The sequence below is a fragment of the Macaca nemestrina genome, chromosome 11 (assembly GCF_043159975.1).
Source record: "Macaca nemestrina isolate mMacNem1 chromosome 11, mMacNem.hap1, whole genome shotgun sequence".
In the NCBI taxonomy this organism is placed as follows: Eukaryota; Metazoa; Chordata; class Mammalia; order Primates; family Cercopithecidae; genus Macaca; species Macaca nemestrina.
The window spans coordinates 19,225,166-19,247,474 of NC_092135.1; the positions used below are offsets into that span (position 1 = coordinate 19,225,166).

Below are 22,309 nucleotides of genomic sequence, written 5' to 3' on the forward strand. Positions count from 1 at the left end.
GATGTTCATCAGGGATATTGGTCTAAAATTCTCTTTTTTTGTTGTGTCTCTGCCAGGCTTTGGTATCAGGATGATGTTGGCCTCATAAAATGAGTTAGGGAGGATTCCCTCTTTTTCTATTGATTGGAATAGTTTCAGAAGGAATGGTATCAGCTCCTCCTTGTACCTCTGGTAGAATTCGGCTGTGAATCCATCTGGTCCTGGACTTTATTTGGTTGGTAGGCTATTAATTATTGCCTCAATTTCAGAGCTTGCTATTGGTCTATTCAGGGATTCAACTTCTTCCTGGTTTAGTCTTGGAAGAGTGTAAGTGTCCAGGAAATTATCCATTTCTTCTAGATTTTCTAGTTTATTTGCGTAGAGGTGTTTATAGTATTCTCTGATGGTAGTTTGTATTTCTGTGGGGTCGGTGGTGATATCCCCTTTATCATTTTTTATTGTGTCTATTTGATTCTTCTCTCTTTTCTTCTTTATTAGTCTTGCTAGCAGTCTGTCAATTTTGTTGATCTTTTCAAAAAACCAACTCCTGGATTCATTGATTTTTTGGAGGGTTTTTTGTGTCTCTATCTCCTTCAGTTCTGCTCTGATCTTAGTTATTTCTTGCCTTCTGCTAGCTTTTGAGTGTGTTTGCTCTTGCTTCTCTAGTTCTTTTAATTGTGATGTTAGAGTGTCAATTTTAGATCTTTCCTGCTTTCTCTTGTGGGCATTTAGTGCTATAAATTTCCCTCTACACACTGCTTTAGATGTGTGCCATAGATTCTGGTATGTTGTATCTTTGTTCTCATTGGTTTCAAAGAACATCTTTATTTCTGCCTTCATTTCGTTATGTACCCAGTAGTCATTCAGGAGCAGGTAGTTCAGTTTCCATGTAGTTGAGCGGTTTTGATTGAGTTTCTTAGTCCTGAGTTCCAGTTTGATTGCACTGTGGTCTGAGAGACAGTTTGTTATAATTTGTGTTCTTGTACATTTGCTGAGGAGTGCTTTACTTCCAATTATGTGGTCAATTTTGGAATAAGTGCGATGTGGTGCTGAGAAGAATGTATATTCTGTTGATTTGGGGTGGAGAGTTCTATAGATGTCTATAGTATTGGGGTGCGAGTTACCCGATTTTCCAGGTGTTGTGTGTCTCAGTTCCCCTGGCTAGGAAAAGGGATTCCCTTCCCCCTTGCGCTTCCCAGGTGAGGCGATGCTTCACCCTGCTTCAGCTCTCGCTGGTCGGGCTGCAGCAGCTGACCAGCACCGATTGTCTGGCACTCCCTAGTGAGATGAACCCAGTACCTCAGTTGAAAATGCAGAAATCACTGGTCTTCTGTGTCCCTCGCGCTGGAAGTTGGAGACTGGAGCTGTTCCTATTCGGCCATCTTGCCTAGTGCACACCTTTTTGTACTGTTTTGATTTTATTTAACCATGAAACTGTATTACAAATTCAAATAAAATTTATATAAAATGTTCTAGTGGAAACATTCCTCTAGATGCATGTATTTTTTAGATTATTAGGGTTTGCCTAGCACCAATTCACAAAAGACACCATTTCTCACCATTGCAACTAGCATAACACAATTACAATACATTCCAATTGAAATCCCATCTTGCATTACATTTGCATAAAGCAATTGCTCTTTCCCTATGGAGAAAAAACAGCAAATCACATTCTTAATATTACAGTAAAGTGTTCAATTTATCACTTTTAGTATATAAATGTTTTTAACCACCTTTTGAAGTTGAAAAGAGATCATATACAAAAGTCTCCATATTTGAAAAATATATTTTAGAGAAACAAGATACACGAATGACTTTTTAAACCAAAAAAAACCAGCTCAAATAGATGATCAAGCTGGAGAAATAGGATTCTTGTTTTTAAAGCAGTTTAATTCATCATTTTTAGTTTTATGTAAAAAAAGTCCTCACATTGTTCACGGTTACAAAAGTACAGAGATGTAAGGGAAATGTTTTCAAGCGGAAGTACTTTATAGCTTTACCAATGAAAGCTTCATATTCAAACCATGTATTTTTCATTGTTTCCTTGGGACGTGTTCCAAGTAGTCAGTCATTCTCGAGACCCTGAAATCACAAAATACTAATTTTATTCAGTATTCAAAAAAATCTGTGTTGTTTTGCTGAATGTTTGTGTCTTGAGAAATTTGCTATGATTCAGTATTCCACTGGGGTAATTCCTAGGAGAATGTCAGGCTGTACTTTTGCCACCGAGCTATGGTTTGGTTTATGTCAGTCCTGTGAAGCTCGAGGGGCCTCTATGTGACCACGCTGATGGATATGCAGCATCTTGCTCAGCACTGGGCCAGCTCTGTTTCTGTCTGCAGGACTTCACCCGCCACTGCTCCAAGATGAAATATTTGTAGTGAGACCCCAAAGGGACCACGCACCACCATCAGGAAGGACATAAACACAACCCCAGCACTAACTTTTTTTCCAGTGCAGCTGCTGAGCTTAGAGAACTGGTAACTAACCCATTTTCTGGAGTATTGTGTGAAGATGAGTAAGAGTGCAGGTGTACCGTAGCTCACGCCTGTAATCTCAGCACTTTGGGATGCCGAGGCAGGTGGATCACCTGAGGTGGGGAGTTCAAGGCCAGCCTGACCAACATGGAGAAACCCTGTCTCTACTAAAAATAAATAAATAAATAAGTACAAAATTAGCCGAGCGTGGTGGCACATGCGTGTAATCCCAGCTACTCAGGAGGCTGAGGCAAGAGAATTGCTTCAGCCCAGGAGGCAGAAGTTGCAGTGAGCCAGGATCACACCATTGCACTCCAGCCTAGGCAACAAGAGTGAAACTCTGTCTCAAAAAAGAAAAAAAAAGTGCAGGTGAGCAAGAGTGCAGGGACACTGGGAACTGAGGGACACGGCAAGGGGCCAAAAGAAAGGGTCTTTTTGGCAGACACAGCTAATTGCCATGACGGTTAATAATCTGATGGCAATATTAAAATCAATATTAAAACCAGAATTTGTCAGTCCATGCTCCAAGTCCTAAGGTCACTGGGCCTGCTTCTCCTAAGGGTTGTTTATGGCTTCTTTGTGAGCTTCACTCATGCAAATAGATACCACAATATAATCCCCTTCCTGCTTGCGTAGGGGTCAGCAAATGTTTTCTGTAAAGGATCAGATAGTAAATATTTTAGGCTCTGTTGGCCAGACCGTCTCTATTACAAATACTCAACTCTGCCATAGACAACACAAAAACAGTAGAAATGGCTGTGTACTAATAAACATTTTATGTACTAATGAAACCATGATTGCAGCTGGCTGTTATTTGAATTTCGTGTCATTTTCACATTCATGAAACAGTCATTTTTTGACAACCATTTAAAAAGGGGAAAATCATTCTTTGCTTGCAGCCCATACAAATACAAGCAGCAGGCCAGGTTTAACCTGCTGGCGTAGTTTGCCAACTGCTATTCTAGGTGTTAGACAAAAACAGCTGGAAGGTAAGCTAAAACCCCCATGGGCCATCCCCTTACAATTTCGTTTAAACTGAGCTTTCTGGCTACAGAACTACATGTCATTACGATAATTAATAAGGTTTTAGGACCCTTAAAGTCTTCATTGAAAAGTCTACTTAATTCTAGCTTAATGTCATCATCGTTGCTCTCTACCTTGCAAAAGCTTTCAAGCTTATCGGTTCTGTGGTCGGATTTAATGTTTAAGCTGTTACATAAAAAATTGGAAAACTTGTCCCATAGCATTAGAGATTTAATCTGAGTCTGTGTTGAGTAATATATGTTTGGACCAATCTTTTGGCAAAGTAATCATGTCTGCTTTCTTGTACAGCAATGGTTCTCAAAATGTAGTCTCCAGGCCAACAATATTAGCATCACCTGGGCACTTTCTAGAAATGCAAAATCTTCAGCCCCAGACTTGCTGCATGAAAAACTGGAAGTGGGGCTCAGAAATCTGTGCTTTAACAAAAGTCCTTCAAGTGATCCTGATGCGTATTAAAGTTTGAAACAGCTAATCTAGGGAAAAGCCTTGGACTCTCCAAAAAATAATCATAAATAGGACATGGGGTTACTGCTTGGTAAGAGAAGGTCAATATGTTCAACTTGCCAGCGGGTGAAGCGCTTCTGACACCAGCTTCCCTGCATTACAAGCAGAGAACTTTATGTGATAACAAGCTGCTGTCATGGAAAATCCAGGCACGCACAGGCAGTTCTGATTTGTTCCGCTTCTCCCCTTTCCCAGGTGTCTCCTCCAACTGATGTATTGACTGGTAGAGGGGACTTAGAAATCATGGGATGCCTGGATGGGTATAAACAGGTTGTAAACAGGGTGAAGGAAGCAACATGCTGTTTTCCTCATGGCCTCTTTCTAATCAGGGGCCTCATTCTTTTAGTTATATGGTTGTTTTATGGTTGGCAAGTGGCAAGAGGAAATAGATGGTCCTTGAGAGAAGCAGCTTTAGCAGCTGCAACAACTCAAGCAATTCCCCGACTAAGCTCATCCATGTAATTGATGTGGGCTATTGGTCATGGTGGAAAAGGTAAGAGGAATTATGAATGGGAATGCACTGGCAAGAAAAAATAATGTACTGGCCAGATAAACAACAGAGACCTGAGGTGGAATCCTGGAGACGATGGCATTAGAATTAGGAATTATAGAATGAACAAAGCTGGCATACCCATTAAGGTGGCATAAGTTCTTAACCAAAGAGTAGGATACCCGTCTGCCATCAGAGTGAAATGTCCTGACTGCTTTACTACGTATCTAGAGGTACATGGACTCTGGACTAGAACCAAGACACCCTGTTTAAGGAGGTTTATTCATGAAGGGCTTCGTGCCTTTTATGCTTATTGTAAACATAAGTATTAAGACATCAAAGTGGCCACATAGGAAATTTGACTTTGGTTTTAGCAGGAAGTGCTCTAAGCTAATTCTCATTAGGCCAGCTACCCACAGACACATAGGACTTCTGCAAGAGACAAATCCAAACTGGACAGTCCTTGGGGCTTAGTCATTGTTAGTTTTCCACTCAAGATGGCCGAGTTAGGAAGACCTGATTGGTCTATGCCGTGTTCAACCTGCAGTCCATTGCTGCAATTAATGTGCAAAGCAAATCTCAATTTAAAACACACACAGGTCAAGAAGAGATGTTCTTCATGAAATGTTCAGGGATGGCTTGAGTCCAGCAAACTGTGCAGAGGCATACTCTGGTGGGCATAGGGGGAGTGAACCAGCTGAAATGCTATTTCAGGCCCCTTAGAAGGCTTCTTCCTCAGTGTTGACTCAAATTTGCAGACTTTCTAGGGTATTTGTGTGGGAAGCACTCGAGCATTTTGTCTCTCATATAAGTTTCTCCTCCTACTTCCACCTTACCTCCATCTGCTCAAGATAAATCTTCTTCAGGTTTCCCTACATTATGGCCCATCCAAAAGAAGGCATAATTGTGAGTCCTCCTGGTTGTACTTGTTCCATATTTTAACAAACTTTACCAACCAGGCAATCTAATGGGTTAGCAAAAACTAAGCAATGCTGGAAAGCCCTATTAAATCCTTGGACCAGGAAGTGCCCCCATGGTCAACTGATTTAGGCCAGGGATGAAAACAAGACACTCAAATGTTTTATAAAGTCTTATGGAAAAGATATTGTAGGCCAGGTGTGGTGGCTCACGCCTATAATCCCAGCACTTTGGGAGGCCGAGGCAGGCGGATTACTTGAGTTCAGGAGTTCAACACCAGCCTGGCCAACATGGCGAAACCCTGTCTCTACTGAAAATACAAAAATTAGCCCAGTGTGATGGTGCACACCTGTAATCCCAGCTACTTGAAAGGCTGAGGCACAGGAGTCCCTCGAACCCAGGACATGGAGGTTGCAGTGATCCAAGATGGTGATACGGCACTCCAGCCTGGGCTGGAGTGAGACTCTGTCTCAAAAATATAAAGAAAAGAAAAGAAAACATATTGTAAGTGGAAATAGGTGACACAGAGAATAGACAGACAAAGGACAGGCTTCATTTATGACCTAGAATTGAAATGACAAAGCCTTTCAAACTGAAACTGTTCAGGTCCAGAGACAACTGAGTCAGCCCCAGACAGCAAAGAGGAGTTCAGAAGAGGAGCTGAAAGTTAGATGGCAGGAGGCTTCACTGTGTGCCCCTAGTCCTTATGATGCCAGTTCTCTTCACTGGCCTCAGGGGCCACGTGGCCGCAGATCCTGCAGGCTACACCAAACTGATAAAGAAAGCCATACCCGTTGTTCAGATGTTCGAGTAAACTCCATCATTCACTAAAATCAAGCATCAAAAAGAAGGGGGAAGCACATAATATCCAAAAGTAAGTGGTCCAACTCCCCAGTCTTGTTAAGACCTTAAAGCAAGGGTCAGACAACTTTTCTGCAAAGGATCAGATAGTAAATATGTCGGGCTTTGTGGGCCGTGCTGTCTCTTTCACAGCTGCTCAACTCTGGCCTTGTAGCAAGAAAGCAGCTGTAAAATAAGTGGGGCTATGTTCCAACAATACTGATGTGAATTTCATATAGTTTGGACATGTCAGGAAATGTTACTCTTCTTTTGATTTTAAAAAAAAATTTAAAAGCTGGCCGGGTGTGGTGGCTCAGGCCTGTAATCCCAGTACTTTGGGAGGTCAAGGCGGGTGGATCACCTGAGGTCAGGAGTTTGAGACCAGTCTGGCCAACATGGTGAAACTTCATCTCTATTAAAAATACAAAAATTAGCCAGGTATGGTGGCAGGCGCCTGTAATCCCAGCTACTTGGTAGGCTGCGGTGGGAGAATCTCTTGAACCCAGGAGGCGGAGGCTGCCCTCAGCCAAGGTTGCGCCACTGCACTCCATCCTGGGCAACAGAATGAGACTCAATTAAAAGTCAAAAAGCCATTTTAGCTTATGTGCTGTACAAAAACAGATGGCAGCTAGATTTAGCCCATGGCGGGTTATTTGCTGACCCCTGCCTTAAAGATACAGTACCATCATTGTTTTAGATATCCTCATGTGGAACTAAAGTAACACTTAATCCATTATTTTATTTAATATCCACTAAGTAAGGTATATATGATGATCAACATTTTTTAGAGCTGGAGAAACCAAGGTACACACAAATCCATTAATATTCTCAAGATTAAGTTCCACAGCTAGTCAATGTCAATACCAGGGATCTGTTTTTTCTGTGTACCTTTCCTTAACGAATTTTTTTTTTTTTCTTGAGACAGAGTCTTGCTCTGTCGCCCAGGCTGGAGTGCAGTGGCATGACCTCGGCTCACTGCAACCTCCACCTCCCAGGTTCAAGCGATTCTCCTGCTTCAACTTCCTGAGTAGCTGGGACTGCAGGCGTGCACCACCATGCCTGGCTAATTTTTTTTTTTTTTTTTTTTTTTTTGTATTTTTAGTAGAGACGGGGTTTCAACATGTTGGCCAGGCTAGTCTTGAACTCCTGACCTAGCTGATCTGCCTGCCTCGGCCTCCCAAAGTGCTGAGATCACAGATGTGAGCCTGAAAATTCTAAAAGCAAACACATATTGAGCATTCAACATGTGCCAGATGCTGTTTTACATGCTCTAGACCAGCGCTTCTCAACCGGGGCCAAAAGCGGGTATTTGCTCACAGTGCTGGGGAAGGAGGCTCACTGGCATGTAGTAGGTAGAAGCCAGGGGTGCAGCTAAACATCCTGCAGTGTACAGGACAGACCCCATCACAAGGAATAATCCAGCCCAAACACCAATCACACAGAGGTTAGGAAACCCTGTTCTAGATGTATTATCTCATTTAACCCTCACAGCAACCCTAAGAAGTAAGTATGATTATCCCCCACTTAACAGATGAGGAAGCTGAAGCTTGGAGGATTTAAGTAACACACCCAATGTCACCCAGCCAGCAAACTGAATTTGAACCCAGTCAAACTGGCTCCACCACACCGTGCCATGGGGTCACTATTGCAGTCTGGAACTATGCATTCATTGGTGGAGTCATTTTATTAATTCCCCCAGTAAACTAAAAGAACTAATGGCCCTATTAGTCTCTCCTTGCCATTATATCTCAGCACCTGGCTGAGGGCCTGCTCCATGGTTGATACTCAGCAAATGAATCGATGAATCAATGAACATATACATACACATACACATGGGACTCCAGAACCTCTGTTCACCACCAGCACCTTCTAATTCTCAGCCTCTTTCTCTTTCTCTTTCTCTCTCTTGCTGTGTCTCTCACTGGCTGTCTCTATCTATCTATCTATCTATCTATCTATCTATCTATCTATCTATCCATCTATCCTCTATTTATCCATCCATCTATCATCTGTCTATCTATCATCTATCAACAAAACTTCACATAAGTGAATCATTTAACAAACTGAAAGTCATCACTTTCCATTCCAAAACTCATTTCTCCAATTTTGGAGAGAACTATTTTTAAATCTTACTGTACATATTCTTTTCTCCTTAAACACTGAGCTGAATAATTAAACTCAAACATTTATTCAGTGCTTTTAAACTCACAGAGGATTTTCCATCTATATTATCTTGTCTTCACTACAAGCCTGTAGCTGATGTCCTATTATTATCATGCACCTCACCCCCATTTGGCAAACATGACACTGAGACCCGAAAAGGGATGGTGACTTGCTGAAAGTCACAAAGCTGGTACATGGTGGAACTGGGGTTGACCCCAGGTCTTCTGAGTCATCCTCTCATTTTCCTTCCTCTTAGGCATGCTGGTTCGCCTTGTGTTGAGAACGCAGGGCCTCCTGCCTGCGTGTTATTCTGCACAGGGTCTATCTAGGTGGGCTACAAAGCCATGTAACGTGGTTCTGCTCCCAGAACGTTCTGAGCACTGTTTTCTATGCATGGGGTATTTGTTAAGTGTAATGTCTCAGGTCCTCCTTCCTTCATAGTCTTGCAGTCAGCATGTTCGTCTTCAGCGGCCTCCACACACACCCTCCAATCCCTTTTAATTCAGGCTTCTAATCTGCTTCAAGACAGAAAGGCAGCTATTTGGACTGATCAAAGTCATACCTAACATGAGAGTTAGCAGGATCTGAGGGAGGGCCTGAAAGCAATCTTTTGAGTAAGGGTATGAGCTTCTGTGCAGGGTCTTCAGTGAGTCACCCTGTAGTTGATTATGCAGGATGAAGACAGCAAAGTCAACTATGGGCCATTTGGGAAGGTCAGTACCGCCATGGATGGAGCTCGGTAGAATTTCCTAGGTTTCTACAAACCCCATGCTATATTTTGTTTAGCTGCCTGTTTCCCTGTGGAAACACTAGGAAACCCTGATAGAATTAGACTCAGAGGTGGGAAATTTTCAGGTCTGCTCTCATTGTGAGGGTCAAAGGCTTACCCTGGGAATGCTCTCTGCAGCCTTGAGTGGCCATGGCAACAGAGATACACTTCATTTGTTGCTCCTCAAGAACCTGCCACCTTTCCCAAGACAGTCCCCCAAGCCTGCCAAGATTTAAAAAGACTTCTGTCTACCTGACAAACTCCCTTCTTCTCTATCAATGATCTTCTGGTAGAGGCAGAGGTCTGCCTATGAAAAACTGATACAGAACCCAGATAGTCCAGGGCTTCGCTCTAAATGGCTGGCCTTCTGACTGTAACTACTGATTAGATGAAATGATGCATGTAAAGTGCTCAGTACCATCCTGGACATCCTGGACATTTAATAAATGCTAGTTGTTATTATTATTACTGCTTTTACTATTTTATCACTTGCTATTGAACAGACAATGGTTTATAACTATTGCCAATAACTCCATTTTGGGGGGGAGCTTTGTAATGGAAGTTATCTCTTGTTTCATTTTTTTCAGCTCAGTTGTAAACAGGTGGAATAGCTGAATAAGCTTCCTTAAAAATTAATAAATATAATATAACATAACATAATATATAATAAGAACTAGCATTACATGTTTTCTATGTACCAGGCACTTTTCTAAGTGCTTTACATGGGTTAATTTACTAAACTTTCATGTTACGAAGAAGTAAGTAGTATTACTATCCCCGTTTTACAGATAAGAAAACAGAGGCACAAATTTACTTAATTAGTGAGTTGTGCAGTTACGATCACACTTGCTATTTCATCTGCCTGGAATATCCTCCTTTTATTACACATCTTATCCCTCTTTTTCCCTACTCTCAACTGAATTTTTATTTTATTTTATTTTTTTTGAGAGAGAGAGTTTTGCTCTTGTCACCCAGGTTGGACTGCAGTGGCACGATTTCAAGTCACTGCAACCTCCACCTCTCAGATTCAAGCAGTTCTCCTGCCTTAGCCTCCCGAGTAGTCGGGACTACAGATGCCTGCCACCACGCCTGACTAATTTTTGTACTTTTAGTAGAGACAGAGTTTCACCATGTTGGCCAGGCTGGTCTTGAACTCCTGACCTCAGGTGATCCACCTGCCTCAGCCTCCCAAAGTGCTGGGATTACAGGTGTGAGTCACCGCACCCGGACCTCAGTTGAAATCTCATTGACATTTCGAGGAATATTTCTGGCAGCAACTCTCCCAGGAGACCTGTTCTGATTTTCCTGACTCAGTGGTTTCCCTCCCTCCTACAAATCCTCCAGAACTGACTTCCTGCTCCTGCCCTGTGCCCCAAACCTGACTCTGCCTGGTCACATGGCAATCTGTGAACTTGTCTGTATTCTACAGCAGAGCGTTTCAAACTGCAGGTGTGGAACCCACTAAAACGCACTAACAGAAATAAGTTATTGGGTCTTGACCAGCATTTTCAAAAATAAGTAAGTAGAATAGAATAGAATATCAGAGTGTCTTCCATGGAGTAAGGGCAAGTATTTGTTTCATGAAATTGTTCAAGCAGTGGTGTGTGTGTGTGCGCGCGCGTGTGTGTGCACTGAGGTTGCAACATAAAAGATATTTCTAATGGGGATTTATTTTTAGTGGGTATAGAGTTTAATTTTTCACAATGAAAGAGTTCTGGAGATCTGTTGTACATGAATATACTCAACACTACAGAACTGTACACTTAAAATGGTTAAGATAATACATTTTATGTCATATTTTACACAAATAAATGTAATTTTTTAAGAAAAGAATGTTTTACTGTGAATCAGTGCCTGAGAAGTTGGAGAAACACTGTTCTACTGGGTTGAAGTTATTTTACTGCATAGAACACATGTGATGTATCTTTTGATTCTAAGCAGCACACACCTAGCAGCACCAGCTCAGCATAAACGCCTTAAATGTCCTTTGAATTGAATACATTTCTCATTAAAAAGCAACATGTTAAGTGCCTATCATATGTGATCCACGTACACATACACATACATGCCATGTGCCTCCACTCTCCCACCCCTCCCGAAGCATGCAACCCAGTCATGCTCCCTCCAGCACCATAGGTAAAGCCACTACAGAGTCTCCTATGCCTGGCAAATACTGGGGAAGGAGAATGAGGAGATCCAGGGTGGGACATAGGAACGGAAAACAGGTTTCTGGCCCTTGACAAAGTCCCTGCGTTGCCTGATGGCAACTTGCCCCCTCTCTGAGTGAGGATCCTCTCCCCACAGCTCTCAAGCCCCAGTGTGTGCTGGGCAGGCTTCCCCACTCTACAGCTTCACAGAAAGCTGTGCTGTCTCAATGAGGAAGGTCTGGCCTCCTGAGGTGTGGGAGAACTCGGTGAAGGTAGACTCCATGGCTCCTCTGAGGAGAAGGCCCTGTTTCCTGCCTTTCTGCCTGCAGAGCTGAGAATAGAAAAACGGCTGTGGCTAGAAAGTGCCTGGGGGCTCTCATGGGAACTAAAACCATACATGAAATCAGAGAATGAATCCCCCTCCCATCTCCTCAGCAAGAGATTACTGGCACAGGAAGAAATCCTTACTGCTTCCCTAACAGGTGTGGGGACACCTGGCCCAGCATCTGGGCTCAGGGCCCAAAAGCAGTCATGCTTATTCTTTGTATTGCCACCAAGGGGTGAGTGGTGGTTCTGTGACAGGCACTATCCCTTCGCACAGGCCTAGGCAAGCCTGGGAGGACTGGGCAGGATGGGGAAGCGGACGCTGTCCTGACATCATGGTGCATAGCAACAAAAAATAATATTCCCCATCGTGAGATGGGGTCAGTGCCTGGATCCATGTTCTACTTAGGGAGAAATTTTACTAGATTAACACGAACTGGAGAGATCGTAGTATCTGAGTGACTCTGAGTTTTTCTTTTGTGTATTTGAGTCAATAGCCCCAGAACAACAGAGAGAATCGTCTTTGTGAATAAACCTCTCACTGATAGGAAGAGCTATAAGGGACCCAAGTAAAGAGCCAAGGCCCCCAAGGGCCGTCCTGCCCTGACTAGTTCTGGGGAGAGGGAGCTGGGGGCGGAGGACAGAGGGAGGGAAACTGAGGCCAAGCTGGCCTCTGGGCCAGGGCAGTGGGCCTCTCCTAGTGTGGGCTTCTCCCTGGGGCTGCAACTGCACCCCTGCAGGGGCGCCATTCCTACCACACTGCAGGAGACGGCTCGCACCCCGGAGTCGAGGAGCCAAGTGCGTTGTCGCCCCAGATTCTCTGTCACAGGAGGCTGAGCTGAGGGGGACCAGGCGAGGAGCGGGGTGTCATCCACTGCGAAGGGCTGACTCCGTGCCTTTCTCTGGGTGGCCACAGACCCGACACCCAGTCAGACCAACCATAGTTCCAAAACTGCGTCCCTCCATGCAGCTCCCTCCCGTTCCCTCCCCTGCCCTGCCCTTCAGGGAAGCCGGGAGTGGCGGCTGGGCAGGGGCTGGAAGGGCCTTCCCGCGAGCCCACACCCGGGCAGAGTGGAGCGGCGCTCACGGGCAGGGCCAGGCGTCCAGGGGGTCCCAGGGAACGCGGGGTGGGAAGTGGCCCAAGGCTCTGTGGGGAATGGACAGGGGAGGGCGCCGACCTCACAGGGATGCCTCGGGGAACACGTCCGCGCCACATCTCTTCCTCCTAACTCTACAGTAAGGGATCTTGCAGGGAGCGGGAGCACCTGGTAGCAGGAGCCTTTTGGGAGAAGGGAAGTGAATTTGCTGTTCTCACTTTTGCAGAGCTGTGAAAAAGTCTGTCTGGCTTCTGATCCGGAGAATCTTACCTTTTTTGTCCTTTAAAGAGAAAGGCACGTAATGAAAAGAAGGAAAAAAAAAAAAAAAAAAAAAAGCTGTCATCTTCTAAACAAGAGGAACAATTATTTTTCCAGCTTTTTTCTCTTGGAAAGAAATTTACTTCCTGTTCCTAGTTCATTCCTTCCCTCTTACACGCATGCGTTCATTGAGGAGGATTCTTCCCAGATGCCCCCTTGCCCAGCCTGCTAACTGCTGGAAACCAACAAGGGCATACCAGGGCCTGACTTGGGAAGAGCTGCCAATCCATCCAGGAGGGCCTAATGAAAGCAAACATTCCGAAGGTGGGTAGCCACGGTGGAGGGCAGCCCCTAGAACACGGGCAGACCTCGCCTGCAGGAATCCGCTCCCTGTGGGGAGGGAGCAAGGAATCAAATCTCAGCTCCCTGGGGGATATCTGACACTGCCACCTGTGGCAGTATGCCACCCCCAGCCTCAGATAACACACGAACACACACAAAGAGAGCCCCAATCCCCAGCTTTCAGAGGAAGTAACATTTTTGCATTCTTGAAAGATGAAGCAGATGTTGCTCAGGGAAAGAAGGCAAGGAAGGATGATCTAAGCGGAGGGACAGGTCCACACAAAGGGATAGCGACTTGAGAACGTGTGATGCATTTAACTGACCTTCTGGAGGGCAGTTGGGTTAGAGGGGATGCAGGGGGTACCCAGGCAGAGTGATGAGAAGAGACTGAGCAGGTAGGGGCAAGTCCCACGTGGGCTTGAGAAGTGAAGGAATCACTTCAACTCTAAATCAGCTCTGATGTATTTGCAGAAAGCTAATTTTCCCTGTTTGGATAATATTAAGTATTCAGCTGCCAGAGAATGGGGTGGGGAGAACTTTCAACAATACTAAAAGAAACCCATACCTTGACAATTTACTTTGCTATCTGATGAGCACAAAATTAATTTCCATATTAGCACGTTATGTGGAGATAAGACACAGAAATATGAATTACAAAAGACACGTAGGACTCTTACTAAATTTCAGAGGAATACAGTGTGTGCATTAGTCTGAAGCCAGGGAACCTAACGCGAGAGAGATTTGCAGGCAGCAGCAGTACAGAGACGGATTACCCAGAGAAATAGGTTTGGCTCCCGTGCTGATGTTTTCTTTTCCTCTGTGAATGGAGCAAGATAAGACATTTCTTACAAAATGTAACCATTTCTGGCGTGCTTTCCCCAATTCCTCACACATGTACCCTCCCCAAGTGCTGCCAGGCACAGAGGCCAGCTCTCAGCAGGACAGCGGACGTTCATTATCCAGCCATGTGGGGCTCTCCAACCCAGGCCCCCATGATCCTTGCGGAGGAATTGTGCAAATCCAGGGGGACATGCCAGTTTCCAGGCCTCTCTGGCTTGGCTCTGTGTTCTGTCAGTCCAGCTTTGAATGATGAATTGATGAATTTCCCATTCAGCCTAAGGCTCTGAGACACCATCACCATTGAGCCTAATCCTAATGCATTTTTAACTTTTTCCCCCTTTTAACCAGGCTCCAAGGAGAAAAGATTGCCTTGAAAATACTCCCTGGACAGGCTCACAGACAACCAGAAGGATGAATGCCACTTTATTTGAAAGACTGAAGGCACTGGGGGTAAAAAAGTTGTTGGAAACAACCAGCATGCGCTTCAGACCCCCATGGCTGTGACCAAGGCCAGCTTGTAGCACCCTCAGTACTGCCTGTGGCCTGCCTGGCCCTCTCTGCATAGAGATGAGGATATTTAGCAGGTACATAGCATGTGAGCTGTCTTATTCTGGAAAGAATGGAGAAAGGGCCAGGACTCAGTTGGTCATGACCTTGCTGTGACCTTGGGCAAGTCACTGAATCTTCCCTTTTCCTCCCCTGTTCAATGAGGAGGTTGAGCTACACGATCTCTAATATCCCTGTGACTGTTCATATTTATTATTTTTGTTATTCTATTGACTAAAAGTCATGTCATGCTTTTGCCTTATGGTGGTCATGGTGGTGGGCCTTCCAGATGACCCTTTAATGAAGACCTTGTTGACAGCAGTTAAGAGTGTCATCGGAGAAAATGGCCTCCACTGCAGGGGGCTGCCTGACCAGATGGATGTGGGTGTCAAGGCTTGGACCTTTCACCTCTACTTGATACTATGCCAAAGGGTGTTCTAGCTCCACAGCGCCTCAGGCAGTTGCCAAGGTTGTCATTGGGCCTCAACTTCTCTCTCTGCCCAATCCTGCTTCAGCCCCTTCCTCCCATGAAAGTTTTACCTTAACAAACAGCCTGCATGTTAACCCCCACTTCTCAGAGTCAGCTTCCTAGGGAGCCCTGCCTGACACACCCATTTCCATAGACTCATACCATTTTAAGCCTCCAACTTATCCTTCCCCAGCCTAGTCTTCCTCCACTGCTATTTTACAAACAAAGAAATAATGGCTCAGAGAATGACTTACCAAGTTCACTCAGTCGGCAGAACTAGGGCTGTATCTTCAGTTGTCTGAGTCTCGGCCATGTCCTCTATCCATCACACCTCACTGCACTCCTCAAGCTGTCTCATTTTCCTTACATAGTGCAGAGAGACATGTAGGCAGAGATAGATCCACTCATCCATCCATCTCCACTGCAAGGGGCATAACAAGCAAAGGCATGATTTCATGAGTTATTCGCTGCCTCTACTTTAAATAGATAAGCCATCAGTTTTCATTTGGGGATTTTTTTTTTTAACCTCTCTGCAAGGCTGTATCACAAAGACACTACAAGCTCTGGATTAGGAACTAGGAAGCTTGGGTTTTCCTCTCAGCTCCTCACTCTCACATTGCAATAAGGCTGCTGCTTGCTATTAGGCTGTTTCAGATGTGAAGGCTGATTGCTCTGGGCCTCCACTGAGGGTAGAGAGGGGGGTTAATCATGGAATAATAACCAGCGAGGATGGTTATGTAAGATGTTATCATTGGGTGAGCTGGGTGAAAGGTACACAGGAACTCTCTGTGTTATTTTTGCAACTTCTTGGAATCTAAAAATATTTAAAGAGAAGAAGGTTTAAAACAATAATAAAAATAACCAGTGATGGTCTCACTTATTCTAACAGAGGGTAGATGACTTTAGAAGCAGTAAAGGGAAACAAACAGGCAGGTTACATGACATATTCGGATCAGATTATCCAGTAAGTATGCTCAATGTCATTCGGTGGCATGGATGATGAAGAAGTGTGTCGCACCAGGCATGCATTTTTTTAAAGACATATGCTCTGCAACCAAAACCCGTAAGAACTGACATTCTTAAGGCCAAAGCCCTGAAAAATGTTTGCTACAGCACCTGCTTCCCTATTCAGGTTAAATCTTCCCAGGTGACTTTCACCCGTGGTTTCACCCGCAGCCAGGGCTGCCATCCGCTGGACCTGACCAGCTCCCTCATTTCGCAGCAAAAAAACCCTGAAAGCTCAAAAGGTAAACAACTTGTCCAGATTGCCCACAGAGTGTCTGATTTAATAAAGGCAAACAATTCCAAGTTAGAAACAGACAGCTGACCAGCAGTTCACGGAGCATCCTGTGCTGCTTCAAGAGTCCAGAGTGGGGAAGCAGCTGGGACCCTTGGCCTCAGGGGAATGGCATCCGGGACCCTGCTTCCAGCCAGCAGGCTCCAGCCACGAGCACATGAGAAGCACAGTCCTGCTGGTTATCCAGAGCAGTCTCCCGGGAAGCCGCACACTGGGAAAAGATCCTGAAAGCAGGCACTGTCCACCAATCACTCAAGAATTGAACGTTTTTTCATTTCGAAATGAAACTGCATTTGAGGGTACTGCCAACTATAAATCAAATGTCACCTTTGAAAAAAAGGAAAGGAAAAGAAAGCAATCAATTAAATGGAGACCGTTGCCTCCTATCACAATGTATTGCGATTATAGGTCCGTTTCTTCTCAAGTTCTCCTTTTCTCCTAGGAAAAGTGAATGTTTTTCTAGTTATGAGGCGAGAATGCTAACCAAAATTGTTGCCGATTCAAAATGTGTTATCTTAGTGGTGTTTAATGTCCAAGAAAAAAGCAATAAGCTCTCTTCCATGTTTCAAAGCCCAAAATTGTAAGAAGATAGTTTGAAGTTTTATGAATGGCACTGGATGTTTTGAGGGTAGTGTATTTTTAGTTACTTTTTAATTGAAGTGTACTTTATATATAATCAAGTGTGCAAGACTGGTGAATTTGTACATATTATATACTTGGTAACCACCACCCTGACCGAGATAGAGAACATTTCCAGCACTCTAGAAGATTCCTAGAGTACATAGATTTTTAAATCACAGTTAAATATCATGCAACTTGGAGCATCCAACCTTTGTCGCCTGGGTAGCCAGCCCATCTCAGCTCTGGGAAAGTCTCCCCCGGGTAGCCCGCTGAGATGGGAGGAAAAATTTATCCTGAAGACAGGTGAGAGATGTTGAGGCTCACTTTTCCAGAACTGCCCACCTTCAACCCTGCCTTTTCAAAGCAGGCTCACACCCTGAGAATCTTTTCCTGACAAGGTAAAATAAGTCTTAAAACAAAGGAAAAGAGAATAGGCGGAGAGTGAGGATGGCAATGAATCTGAAGCTTATGGAAAACCTAGAGTTGGGGGCGTGGGAAACATAACAATGAAACCTGGGAGAGTCAACTTGTAAATTATGGTTTTCAATAAGGAATAATAATGTGTATAAGCTTGTTTTATAGACACTGAATGGTAGAATAATTGGTCTTAAGGCTGCAGAGAAATGCCTCTGGTGATTTAGATCCCAAACTGATGTTTGCAGGGAGCTGCCTTTTTGCTCTTCTTGATTTTCTAGGCGAGTGCCAAGTTTTCAGCTTTCATTCTGTTTTTTTCCAGTGGGAAATTCCTTTCAACTCTAAAGTCAAGATTTAATAACATATGAAGCTGCTGCCAACTCAGGATTTTGGACCTGATTCACCAATCTTCTGGGACACGTTTTAAGATCCTTCTACCTAGAAGGTTTTCGCTGCACGGTACATACCCCTCTACTCTCCAAATTAGAAACTTACTTGTATATTCAAAAATTCAAATCCTTGTTCAAAAAAGAGGTGCAATAGCTTTCCTCACCTCCTGAGAGCACAGCCTTGGGTTCTTTCCACTGTTCAGCCCAGGGTCTGATTAATTGATGAACTACACCGAGCTGTATTGAAGACAGTTTAAACGAGACAGTTTACTCCAGGGAATGGATCCAGACCTTTAGAACTGGATGGGGTTGGTACCCCACGCAGTGACCCTTGACCAATGGGAGGAAGAAGATAATAAATAGAAGGTATCATTTCTCAGAGGATCTAATTTTCTCTTTGTAACCTGTTGGCTTATTTAGGCACCCTTGCTATCTGCTGTAAGTGACAATTTTGAGGAAATAGCAACTCCCTGTGAGCTCAGGACTTCCATTTTCTTTTTCTGCAAGTTGAGGTTTGATTTAGCTGATCTCAACAAGATTGGAAGCTTGTGCGTATGCATAGCAGGGTTCCCGATTGAGCCTCAATTGAAGTCCGCCTCCTGCTGTGGAACTAGTGGGCTCTGGTTGAATTTCTATTTGCATTAAGCTGATGGTTAGAGAATGGTTCTGGCTTCAGGAGGAAGGAAGGAAGATTTTGTGCACAGATGCCAGGAAAGAGGAAACCCACCTTGATCTAAAGGTCTACTTTTTTCCCCCCACCATTTATTTATACCTTCCTTCTTAAGGTGTTTTACTGATTACAACACATAAATATCACCTGTTTGTTGTAAATAATTCAAACAACTTACAAAAATGTAACAAATACTTTTCTTTCTTTTATACTTTTTAAAATGTTTGTAGATATGGGGTCTCACTATGTTGCCCAGGCTGATCTCAGCCTCCTGGGACCAAGTGATCCTCCCACCTCAGCCTCCCAAAGTGCTAGGATTACAGGCATGAGTCATGTGCCTGGCCATAAATACTTTTTAAAATATAAAATATAATAAATTATAGTCACCATTTTAAGATAATCAACATTAATATTTTGGTGACTACTTTCACAAACATCTCTTTATTCATACAAGAACACATCTGTGTAATTTTTAAGAAGTAGGATCTAATACGAATGATAATTTTCCCTGTGACCCTTTCCCTACCTCATATCAGCACTCCACAACTATCTCCATTTTCCCCAAGGAACCCATGTGTCTTAGCCAAAATGCAGAGCCTGAGACAAGGGTTTGCATTTGCATGCAGGTCATTTATTTGGAGAAGTGACCCAAGGCACAAGAGGGAGGGACTGAAACGTGTAAAACAGGGAAGGAAGGAAGGCCACTACAAGGGTACTTTACTGAACTGGCCACTGCCATGGTAACTGGGGCTCAGTCTCCCTAGGACCTTCCAAGGAGCTGTGTGTGATGAACCTCAGAATTGTCTGCCTGTGAGAAGGAAGAGAGAAGCACTTATTTATTCCCTAACTTCTATCTTCCATTGGTCAGGGATTGTCACATAGGGTATTTGTGTCCTCTTACTTCCATAGATTGTACATGAGTAAGTGAGTGCCAGACTGGTTTAGCAGTCGTCTTACAGAGCAGCTTCAGAGAGGTCTCCAGGTAGAAGGTGAGACATGAAGTGCTCCCAAGAGAATGTGCTGGAAAGTCATACTGGTATGATGCTGGTCGCTGCAGCAATGGCCATAGTAGAAGGTGAGTTGAAGAAGCGTAAGATATGAGGCATGAGAGGGGTTCGATACAATCAGTTACAAGGTTTTTACTGGGGGGGAGGTCAGTAGAAATTTCTACGAGAGACACTACTGGAGAGTTATTGGAACAAGCTACAGTCATCTTGCTGCAACTGGTCCCAATACCACAGTGGATGTGCATCATTTCTTTAACCCACACACATTTGATTCCCCTCACTCTCAGCCAGACTTTCACCCTTCATCCCTGCTGAGTTGGAGCGTTGGTTCCCTTGGCCATGGTTAGGCAGTTGTGGTTACTGCCATGGCCCATTTACAGCTTCCTCTTGGCATGAAGCACCAGTGTCCTCTCATGCCAGACATGTTCTTTTCTTAACCCTACTGGGGAGTAGAAACCCAACTTCTCATAGTAGTTAGGCTCAATTATTCCCACCAATATTGTTTTTTATGGCCCACTGGCTCAAGGGATCTAAGATGACTAGGCAGTAGCTGTAACTTCAGGTTCAGCAGAACCCACCTGGTACAAGCATGCCTCCACCTTTTAGAGAGCCTCCAATCCAATAGAGCATAGGGTTGCAGGTGTGGAAAGTATGAATTCCTCAAGTGAGTCACTGGGAGTAATGGTGAGAGTGGCTACCCCTTCTTTCATGCCTTGGTTCCAGGATCCATGTACTCTAGCTACAGGGGATGCAGACCACATACTGGCCATTGGCTCAATGCATATACTAATAACAATCCTGAAAGCTACGCGCCAAACCCACAGGGTGCCATCCCCAAGATAATACTTTAAAAGAGTCTCTCATAGGTCCTTCCATCCTTGTATTGGGCTGCCAACTTCCAGGTGATGTGCTAAATGGTAGAACCAGAGATTCCTATAGTTTTGCAGTAGCACACCTCATGCAATGTTGTATAGGCTCTGTGCTGATAAATCAGGCACTCTGTAGGCCCTTGGATGGCAATGCTGACAGCCAGAGATAAGAATCTCATATGCAGAGTAGGCATTAATTCTGATAAGAACAAATTGCTGCTTCCACCAAGATTGAAGGGATCTGAAAAAAATCCACCTCCCACCAGGTAGTTGGCTGGTTTCCTTGAGCAATATTTTCACATCCAGAGTTTGGCTGTGGTCTCTTTGGCTGGAAGTCTGGGCATTCATCAGTGGCAGTGGCTAGATCAGCCTTGATGAAAAGAAGTTTGTGCTGCTGGGCCCAAGTGTATAGCTTTGTTTCTGGCCGCTGCGGCATTCAGGGCCTCATTGCACAAGCCCTGAGATGGCCAAGGAACAATGGGAGCTGATGCTCATATGAAGGGAACTCCTCTGTAGTAGAAGCCCTCTGGTGAGCATGAGCATTACACTCAAATATCCTTATATGCTATACTCACTCTCATAGGCCCTCCCAAATGCCTCATCTGCTAACTTCTTGACACATCTCTCAGTCTCATTCCTCTCATGCCCGGACACCCAGAAAACCACTTACCACTGCCGGGAGTCGATGTGTAGCCGTACTTAGGGCCATCTCTGCTTCCATACAAATTAAGAATCACCGTATTGCTTGTAGCTCTTCCCATAATGAGGAATTCTCTTCTTACTGTTCTACAGGGCACCCCTGAGTGGGGCTACAGAGGGGTTCATTTTCAGTTAGCACTGAAACATTGAGTTTATCCCTCAGTGAACTACCCACAGGCACCCTTATCCATTGTGGATACTTCTAGCACCATGTTAGGTCTTCTGACCTAAGTGGCAGCAAAACTTGTCCCAGAGCCTAGAACTGCTGAAGAGCCTTCCCAAAACTGATGGGATTCTGAGTCACCCAACACAAGGGTTAGAGCAATATTCCCAAATGTGTTCAGTGCAACCTCCCAAATTGAAAGAGCCACACCAAATCCAGTGGTGTTACCTCCTCCCAGTAACAGGAGGTGTAAGAAGCAATGGATTCTTCTTTACCTTGAAGAGACTGTTCCTCACATGCTCTAGACCTTTGGATCACTTCACTGATGCATTGGGCACCAGGAGTTGTTACCAACTCACCACCACAAACAGAGTTCTTCCCACTGTTTGGACAGTGAATGAAGCAGTTCCACCATAATATCTTGAGGTTCTGCCTCCTATGGTCACTTCTGGAGCCAAGTATATTAGCCTAGATTCTCCCCAGAAGTCAGAGCCTGAGACCAGGGCTTGCAGGCAGGGAATTTATTTTGGGAAATGATCTTAGAGAACAAGAGTGGAGAACTGGGAAGAGAGACCTAAGAATGTAAGAAAAACTAACTCTTAAATTATTGAGCTTACCACTACAGGGGGTAACTAGGGCTAATCCTACTTGGGATAATATATTCATTTCCTGGGGGTGCTGTAATGGATCACCACAAACTTAGTGGCTTAAAACAATAATAACTTTTTCTCCCACAGTTCTGGAGGCTAGACAGCTGAAATCAACGTGTCAGGAGGGCCACACTCCCACTAAAGGATCTAGAAAGGAATCCTTCTCTGCCTCTTCCAGCTCCTGGTAGCTGTCAACATTCCTTGGTTTGTGTCTACATCTCTCTCTGCTCCATCTTCACATCAGCTTCTCTTCTCTGTGTCTTGTCTTCTCCTCTTCTATCTCAAATTTCCCCCGTCTCTCTCTTAAAAAACACTTGTCAACC

General features: G+C 44.3%; 1 long non-coding RNA gene across 1 annotated transcript; it reads right to left on the reverse strand.

Annotated features, from left to right (window-relative positions):
• Positions 1-489: 489 nt before the first annotated feature.
• On the reverse strand, positions 490-15,878 carry LOC139357078 (uncharacterized). Its single transcript, XR_011609696.1, has 3 exons — positions 15,462-15,878; positions 5,762-5,877; positions 490-2,061 (listed from the first exon to the last, which is right to left on the reverse strand). It is a non-coding gene; the product is annotated as an uncharacterized lncRNA (long non-coding RNA).
• Positions 15,879-22,309: the final 6,431 nt, after the last annotated feature.